Genomic DNA, 9866 nt, shown 5'->3' with positions numbered 1-9866 from the left:
ATGTAACACTCAATAGCCTCAAAAGGGGTCAGTATTCTGCTTCAAACATACACACACAAACCTGCATGTTTGTACTGACCTTCAAAAAAACCAAACACACGTGAAAATCAGCTAATCTGAAATGAAGGCATGATTTTGTTGTTGCCAAAGAGGCTGAAAAGTGTTGCTTTGCTCGGGTTTATCTCTTCTCCCTCTCCCAGGTCTTGCTCTCGTTTTGTACTGTCTCCACACCCCGCCGGTGGGAGCATCGCACCTGCAATCTGGAGATAACCCTTGCGCCTCCAGCTGTGTCTGCCCATCCAGCCCGGGGGATCTTCCTCCTTGTTTCTTCCTTTAGCATTCAGGCTCCCTGCTGTGTGTGCTGGCACGACCCGAGCACGCCTGGGGGCGTGGAGACTCCCACAGATTAAACAGCGTGTTTTGAGCCCGTGTTAAACACACTTCATTGTATGTCTCCATTTTCTGGAGATGTGCATGTCTGATAGACAAAGACGTGCACCTCATCCCACGGAGCTCTGTTGTAGCTCTGTGGGTTTTGTGAGGCTCGGGGGGCGCTTTGAGCAGCTCTGACGCCGCGTTTTCTCCCCCTGGGAGGGCTCCCACCTCCACACTGGGTGCAGAGCCCTTCCCAGCACAGCAGCTCGGCTCTGCGGGCAGCGAGAGGTGAACAAAACACCCCAGAGCAAGGAGGTGGGAGATGAAAAGAAACTTTGATGAAAGAAATGAAAGGGCAGGGAAGGGAAGGGGGTGTAGCATGATGTCACCAGGATATGCTTGAAGCTCCTGGAGGGAAAGTGGGAGAGTGGAAGTTGCTGGTTTGAAGGAGATGCTGATGGATGGGGACAGTGAAGGTGCTGGTGGTGGCCCTGTGACTGCCACAGCCACAGTGTAGAGCAGTTTGAGTTGGGAGCATGTCATGGTACATTAACCAACCCAGAAACTCACTGGATGGTTTGGATGGGAAGGACCTTGAAAATCATCTCAGACCTCATTGCCATGGGCAGGGACACCTTCCACTAGATCAGCTTGCTCCAAGCCCTGGCCAACCTGGCCTTGAACACTTGCAGGGATGGGCAGCCACAGTCTCCCCTCCTCCTGATTTTGAAGGATCTTCCTCAGCTCAGAAAGCCCAGGAGCTTTCACATGGTATCTGAGAGCTGTCACCTCTCAGGTAAGGAAGAGCTGGAGGTGGGACAATAGGGAGAGGTGGTGCCCACTGCCTGTGGGTGTTCCCCAACAGGGGTGTCCAGCTGCACAGGAGACCTGATAGGAGGAAATGAGTCTCAGCTGCCATGTGGCTGCAGTATAAAGAGGGGCCCTTTAAAGAGGTGTGCTGTAGGAGGTTCTGAGTAGCTGAAGTGATGCTTTTTGTCCCCTCTGGCAAAGTAGGGGCCTTTTGTTCCTTCCACCAGAGAAGTGGCTGGGATTGACCTTCTGCTCCACTGCCCTGAGCCTGAGTGATGTGGCTGAGCTGTCAGCGAGCTCTTGGGATGTCACAGCTTACCTGTGATGGGAGATGTCCTCTGCCAGGTATCCTCCATTTGTCCTCTTTGACCATCACAATTCCAGACTCATTACCTGCCCTCTGCTTCCATCTATTTTGGGGAGGGATCTTTTATTGGTGCACAATGGACCCACCTAATTGTCTGTGCTTGTGCTGTGAGCCTGGAGCTCTGAGAACATACCTAGAAATGTCATCTAAAAATAATGAGATTAATGAACCTCACCAAAAGTCAGACTTTTGCTTTCCTAGAAAGCAGGATGGAAACAGTAATGGGAGCTCTTTTCCAGTGGGCAGGAATGCTTGTTTCTAGCTAACCAGGAGTGAGCTGTAACCCAGCCAGGAGACAGCTTGCCACAGCCTCACTTGTGGGGGAAATCCACCTTTTTGGTCAATATTTTACTTTTGGCACACAGTAGAGCAGTGGCTCTGAGGGATGCTTGCCCATGATGTCCTGGTGATGCTCAAGAAAGCATGTTCCTGGGAGGAGGTATCCACCTTGTCCTTACAGATCTGCTGCCTTTCCTTGCCTGGCTGGGGAAAGCAGGAGGATTTCTCCTGCTTTCCTCTTTTGGTTTTTACCTTTTTGGACCAGGTGAAGGTGAGGACTCCTTTTCCTGCTCTGCAAAAGGGGGTCTGGATATGCTTCCTTCCATATGTCCAGTTCACTTGCCTAAGTTCTTGTTGGTGTCTCACATTGTCTAGAAATCTCTGTTATTTCTCTGTTATTTACCAGGAACATGGAGATTTATGCAGGACGATGTCAGATTCTGTGTAATAAATTTACCAAGAGGTTTTCTTTTTACATTACCAGCAACTTGTAACCTCTGTAAAATCAGTAATGATTTAGCTGTAAAGTGTTTGCTGTAGCGTCCTTCAGACATGAAATGAGCAAATGACACTGGAGGCTGGCAAAGTGAAATGGGGATTCATTCCTTTTCCCAGAACGGGGCTCACTCGTGGACGAATTGGCACAAGACCCAAAGATATTAAATGGGCAAAGTAGGCTTCGGAAATTAATCATTTCCTATTAATGAGGAAGGTCCTGCACTCCTGCATGCCTGCAGGGAAGGAGAGCAGTGCAGGGAGGATGCGTGCCAGCCACTGCAAATGTTTGGGGTCACCTGTGGTGCGTAGAGAGCATCTTGTGTCTGGTCCACTGGCTCTTTCCCCGAGTTCCATTGCTCTCCTGGGTTTTATTTCTTTCCAGCGGCAATTGCCAGTGCAGAGCCCCAGTGCTGCCGGCTGCTGACCTCCAGAGGTTGGTGGGGGAAAACCTCGGCCACCTGCGCGGCCCGAGAGGACTCGGGGCGCTGATTCCCAGCCCGGGCAGAAGCAAAAGGGAGTGTCTGGCCCCAGCCCTGGTGGATGAATAAGTGGGGAGAGGAGATGACTGGTCTGGTGAAGCCTTGAGCAGTTCTCCTCACCCGGGTGCTCCCTGAATTTGTACCAGCCATGAGCCCGTCCCCCAGCCTGAGGGATCCACGCAGATCCATGGCCGGCTCCGGCAACTGCTGCTCAGGCTGGGGCATCTCGCGGTGTGCTGAGGCTGTAGGAGTGGGGACAGACTGTCCCAGGAACCTGTGCTCGGGTGTGCAGTTTGAGACCCACCTCAAACGCCGCTCCGTGAGATGGCCCTGCTGAGCTGCTTCTTCCTCGGTCCGTGCCCTGGAGCCAGGAAAGGGGGGTTGGGATGAACATGGGAGAAATGCCTGCAGAGAGGCAGCATATGTGTTCAGGCTTCATTAGGACAATTTCCTCTGTAATTGAAGAGCTACCTTGCTGCTGTATTGCCCATTCCTGGTGAGGACTGTCACTGTCCCCAGCTGGCTGCAGTCACCCCAAGTGCAAAGCTGGCAGAGAGATGGAGAGCACAGGATGCTGCTCAGGTGGGGATTGTCCTTATGCCCACAATGAAACAATCTGGTCAGAAATGATGGTCTTACACAAACTGTTATAACACATGACAGTTAATTTTCAGAATTACCTCTGAGTAAGTTTCAAGTTTTGGCTGAAAGATCTTTTAGCTTCCTTTTTTTCTTATTTTCTTTTTTTTTTTTTTAAACCCAAATCTAGATTTTCCTGTTGGTTTTCTGCAGCCAGGTATTTCTAAATGGAAATAATTTGATGTCCTTATTGGCTTTTTTAAAAATAGAAATACAGGTAACAATTAAAAGCTTTTTTTTTTTGCAGACCCTGATCAAAAGCCTTTGCAGGTTTTGATCAAAAAGGTCTGATTTTGGTAAAAAAAAAAAAAAAAAAAGCTATTGCTGTGTTTCTTCTTCCCCCACCTGTATCACCCTCTCTGTTCTCCTCCTGCTTCCACTTAGACAAAAAGAAATAACATTTCCACAGGCTCACTCAGCATCAAAGAGTCACTTATTTAAAGGGAGGAAGAATATTGTGATGTTTCATTGCCTGTTTTGGATTCTGTGAAGGAATTTCATCCTCTCCCAGTTGCCACGTCTCTGGCATCCCTCCCAGATCCGAACTCTCTAGAGGACGGAGGCAGAATTATCTCTGAGCTTTGCAGCTGCCAGATGTTAACCGATGAAACAGCAGCCTCGCTGCTTCCTTCTTCACTCTGGGTAAACCTCTGCCTGCCTGCCCTGTTTGAAATGCAAAATTCCCTCAAATCCCCTCTTGAAGGGTTCTTGATGTCTCCTGCCAATCAAGCCTGGCGAGGACTCCCTTTATCCCTCTTCCAGCAGCCTGCTTTAAGAACTGTACTTGTGTGTGGCTCTGCGGAGCACCAGGACATCCTGAGCTGTGGTGTGGAGGGGTGGGAGCTGAGGCTGGGGTGCTTATCCTATCCTGGAAGTTATCTGGCCTCCTTCCTGTCAGAATCCCTGGATGGAGATTCATGGAACAGAGGTAGGGATGTGCAGGTCACTGGCAGGCTTATCACAGAATCATTGAGGCAGGAAAACACCTCCAAGATCATTGAGTCCAAACTGTGATGGATCCCCACCTTGTCACCCAGCCCAGAGCTCTGAGTGCCACATCCAGGAGTTCCTTGGACAGCTCCAGGGATGGGGACTCCCTGTACAGCCCTTTACAATGCCTGACCATCCTTCCAGTGAAGAAATTCTTCCTGATGTCCAGCCTGAGCCTTCCCTGGCACAGCTTGAGGCTGTTTCCTCTTGTCCTGTCCCTTGTTCCCTGGGACAGAGCCTGGCTCCATCCTACTGAGTTGTAGAGTGAGAAGATCCCCCCTGAACCACCTTGTCTCCAGGCTGAGCCTCCCCAGCTCCCTCAGTCACTCCTCATATGACTGTGAGGCCCTGCTTGAGCAGGAGGATGTGAATGATGGGAGCCAGGATGGGGCATCTCGTGGTCTTGGCAGCTGATCCTTTGGGAGTGACTGTGGGAAGGGCTGCCTGGATATTGCCAGCTGTCCTGTGGTACTCATGATCCCTGTTCAAAGGGGCCCAGGGGCACTGTTGGGGCAGTCCAAATGTGTTCCTGGGCTATCAAAGCAGTGGCTTGGTAAGGACATGACTGGGAGGCAGGTTTCTCTTGCAAGCAGTGAAATGATCCTGGCAGAACTCGCTGTGTGAGGTTTGGTGTGTGCAGGGAGGCCAGGAAGGTGCAGCAGGTCCTTCTGGCCTTCACCTCCTGTGTCTGTGAGACTGATGATCAATACAGCAGGGAGGCTGCAATGCCTGCAGAGACATTCACTGCCTTGGATGTGTGACTAGCGGGTTTTCGGCCTTGAATATCCCTGGTTTTGTTCCTTTTACCTGGGAAAAACTGCTGTTAGTGCCCTGGTGATGCCAGCAGTACCAGGCACTTGTGTGCTTTGTGCAAGGGTGCAGGACACATGCTCTTGCCCTTGAGTGCAATCATCCATGTAATTACCCTTTGAGTGATAGGATCGGGGGGAAAAATCATATTATCCTTATGATAGTGTTCATGGGACCATTGATCAAGGTGACAATTGGAAATTCATCACGATAAAGCAGGAAAAAATGGCAAGTTTCCTGTGCATGAGGTGAGCACCTGATCCAAGCCAGCTTTTCATACTCTGATGTGTGATTTCAGTACGAAAATACCTGAATGAGACCCTGAAGCAGCAGATGGAGAGTGGTCCAGCCCACTCTATCTCTTCCCTCCTTCTTTGGATGGACTTGCACCTTAAAAACTTCCCATCCTTTGTGTGCTTCCAGACATGGGAACACAGCTCAGACTGCAACAAACCAAACGCTGTGATAAAGTGAAACTCTTGTGGCAGGTTCCCCTCCCTGCTATTTTTTTTTTTTAAAGCTTCCAAAGATAAATTGCATTTCGCTTCAAGATAATGAAATTTCCTTGGAGGAGCGACATATTTTTCTGTAGCTTTTGCATTTGGAACATGAGGAGAGTTTTTATTTTAAATCTCCATTGAAAGTGTTTGTCTGTCTATATTTTGCTTTCTTCCTTGTGAATGTTCTGACTTCACAGAGCTAGCAGGGACCCGGAGATGGAGTGTTTCTGTCACTTATTATAGCTTGCCTTGGCATAAAATTTAATCTTTGGATTTTTTTTGCCTCCTAAAGAAATGAAAGTTGAAGCCAGATTAGAAACAGATAAAAAGATGTCATCCATCCTCAGACAAAGGAGTTTTTGTTTTTCTCTTTTGCATTTGCCTTTGTTAATCCTCTGTCTTCAAGGGAAACAAAGAGATCCTTCCACCTGGAGATCCTAGGAAGAAAGGGAAAACGAGGGGAAAGTGGCATGGCTGATCCGTGCTTGTGCTGTCCCATGGCTGGTGGGTCTGCTGGGACTTGGAAGAGCCCTGAAAACCCAATTAAGAGGAAAAGCCAGGTAGCAGAAATTGCAGGATCTATGAATCAAAGTTAATTCTTTCACTCCTCAAGGAACTTGCTGATCTTTATCTGTCTTTATTGTCCATTGCTAGAGGAGCAGGCGCTTTCTCTGCCTCCTTCCCCAGAGGGGAGGATGTGGCATGTCCATCCTGTTACATGGTGCCTGGTGTCACACCAGAGCTGCCTGAACACTGGTCCCATCAGTGATTAATATGTTCTCAGGCACCAAGAGGCTCAAGGCACTTGGCACTTGACTGTCTCCTATTTTGGGACTTAATAAACAGAATATTCCACCAGCAGAACCTGCAGTATATCTTTCCATACTGCACGAGGAGTTACTCTGTGGCCTGGCTCAGGCTGCATCTCTTGCCCAGGGAATTAATAGACTCTTCCATACCCCAGCTCCCTCTGTTCTCACTCTGGTTGCCAAATTAACCTTCATCTCACCTACTTTTTCTTCACGTCTCGCTTCAATTTAGTCCTCAAATTGTTCACATGACAAAGGAGTTGTCCTTCCTACAGCTTCTTCTGTTCTGATAAGACACCTGAATTTTCTGTGAATGCCTGGAGAGACAATAACTTCTCTCCCTCCCTTTCTCCCTTCAGCTTCCCTATGGTATTTAAGCCCAGAAGTCTCCCTGAGGTTATTTCTCCTGGGAGAACAGTAAGCAGTTTGGGCTGCACTGTGCCAAGTGCCGAGTTGTGCCTTGAATACACTGAACATTTAATGCTGCTAATTAATGTTATTACATCATATTACATTTACTTGGACTTGCAGGAGGTGCTGCAAGGGCTGGATGCTGCTTGCCAGCATTGCCCTTGTTACCTGTCTCACCTGACTCTTGTTATGTGGTGCCCAGCAGACAAGTCAGCTGGAATATTGAAGGGATCTGCCTCTCTTATCAGGGAGAGGATTTACCAGCTCCTCAGGCTTTGACTCTTGGGAGGCTGCTGTAGGTGCAGCCTTTTCCTCTACAATTAATGCGCAGGCAGGGAGCAGCCTGTGCTGCCTTGGCAGGATTAGGGATGCAAGAGCAGTGCTCCTGCGCTGTGTGAAAAGCTTCCTGCCCTCCCTGCAGGCCTGGCCTCAGCTTGGAAAATAAACCGGGAGTGTCAGAGCTGCTTTAGCTCTGTGCTTGTCCTGGCTGGGGAGGCTCCCGTGTCCTCTGCCAGCTCTGCTGCTCCACGAGGCTGATGCAGGGGAGCTTTGTTTGACCTTTATTGTGCTCCGAGCTGCTCCGACGTTAGCGAGTGGCTCACAGGGTTCTGCCACCAAGGGCACCAATCCAGTGAGCTCCCAGTCTGAGCTGCATGGTAGCTCTGGTGCAGGGCAGGAGGCTTGGTCACCCCCCACCTGCTGTCACAGGAGATGTCAGGCTCCCAGAGTGAGGGCTTGCTGCTTCCCAGGTTGATGAATTTGGGGTGACCTCTCCAGAGCCTCCCTTGTAGCATGGTTGCTGCCACCAGATGCACAAGGATGGCTTGGTGGGATCCATGTCTGTGCTGCAGCTGGTCCTGTCACAGGCACTGTGGTGGGGATGAACAGGGACGGGCACAGGCTGTGACCCCTCTGCTCTCAAAGCTGGTTACAAGGGTTTTTTTGAGAAGGAGATTTGTGCCGTGCCATATGATAAGTCTTGGTGCTTCCTTTCACTGGGATCCCAGATCTTCATCCTCCACAAAGGCTTTGGCATCGCCTCAAGCAGCATCTGAGAACAAAGGCAAAGCTGTTAATTAAGACAGAGCTAATTCTGGCAGCCGACTGCCGCCATCTCAATGCGCTGCGGGCTGTGGGCACAGAGGGACCGGCCGTGCACCCCGGGCACAGCAGCCCAAAGCCTTCCTTCCCTCTGCGGGGCTGCTCATGCTCTGAGCACGTCTGTGCCCCATGCCCTTCCCACACGGGGGCCTTGGCATAACTGGAGGTTGCTGGTAGCCCAGAGGGTGGTTTTGCCTTCTATGGGGTGTTTGCCTCCCACACGTGGCTGGCTCAGAAGGAAAATAGAGCAAAAAGTGCCCAAAACCCCATCAGGCTTTAATGCCCTTGATGTGCCCTCTAAAGGGACACTGGTGGCTATTGTCTCTGGGGCAGATGGTGACAATCCCACTGGGTGTGCAAGGAAGAATAGCCCTGTGACAGGATGTTGCTACCTTCCCACTTCCACCCCCAGATGGTACATGGCTTTTTTGGCGATGTGTCTTCCAGGAGAAGCAAAGCCTTGCTGTTGGGAGACTCGGAGCAAGGCTGACAGAACAGAAAACATTTTGAACAAACACAGCTGGCTTTCACCCAGCGCAGCCAACTCTTTGGCCAGCTGAAAAGAAATCAGAAGAATATTGATGTATTATTTTTTTTACCCTACAGAAATTGTCAGGCTTTTTTTTTGGTTAAATGTTAGTTTCTGAATGCAAGGTTTTCAGCTGATAACTATTATTTGGGAGGAACCCCCCCCCCCCCACCCCAAAATGAGGCACTTCTCTGGATAACTCACAGGCTCAGCTCTTCGCCTCTTGTATTCTCAAACGATTAACATTTTTTTGCTTTGCACATCATGAATATTCTATACTTGAGCTGTTACTGAGTTGTGCTAGATCAGATAAATAACATGGTGTTGCTTTTATGGCAGACTGGATAAAGATGCAAATAATACTGACATTTACTTCACAGTTTTCTTTCTGTGATCCTCTGAGTGAGTAAACTGGATTGCTGAGATATTCATGGGAAGGAAATGAAGAAGGGTTGTCAAGATGAAAGCGAATTTCCTTAAAACTTGGCCAGAAGGTTCTTGGCAATTTTTTCAGTTATTTGCTCAGCTGAATAGGAGCTGCTTGAAAATATATTTTGTACAACCGCAAAAGGAAAACTCTCGTTCCCGTGGCACCGCTGACTGTTTTTTTGCACGCTCTTTGCCTGAAAAGCTGACGATTTTCCAGCGTTCGGTGTCTCTGCAGGGTTTCTGGTCCCACCGTGGCGGCAGGCGTGCGGCCGTGACCGGAATGAGCCCTTGCTGCCTGCCCTGCCCGCGCTGTTTTCCCTATCCCGCGTGTGCTGGGATCGCGGATCCCTGCGGAGGAGGGCCAGGGTCAGCTTTGCTGTCGGGGGGGGAGCGGAGCAGCGCGGGATGCTGAGCCCTGCCAAGGCGGACCAGGGCAGTGCGTGGGGAGAGCGGGGCCGGCCGAGCGTCCTTCTGGATGGTTCTTTTTGGAGGCTGAGGATGTAGATCGCTCCTGGCTAGGCTTGTGGGGTACCAGGGCAGGGCCCTGGGCTCGCAGTGACGGGGCTGATGCTGAGGGGTGCTGAGCATCGCGCTGTCCGCCGAGCCAGGCCGCTGGTCCCCTGCTCCCGGGTGCCCATGTGGGCGCGGCGCCCGGAGCAATGCCCAGAGAAGGGTGAGCGCGGAGGAGAAGGCAGGAGGCTGAGGGGGATGCGTTGTATCCAACCCCGCGCCCGCAGTGTCTGAGCTTGATGGGACCGGCCGTGTTAAGGGTGGCTAGGCAGGGGCGTCACGTCTCCGTGGGGCTCACGGTTCGCTCCAGATTCCTTTTGGGGGTGAGAG

The sequence above is a fragment of the Sturnus vulgaris genome, chromosome 10 (assembly GCF_052056855.1).
Source record: "Sturnus vulgaris isolate bStuVul1 chromosome 10, bStuVul1.hap1, whole genome shotgun sequence".
Taxonomy (NCBI): Eukaryota; Metazoa; Chordata; class Aves; order Passeriformes; family Sturnidae; genus Sturnus; species Sturnus vulgaris.
This window is presented reverse-complemented; position numbering follows the sequence as displayed.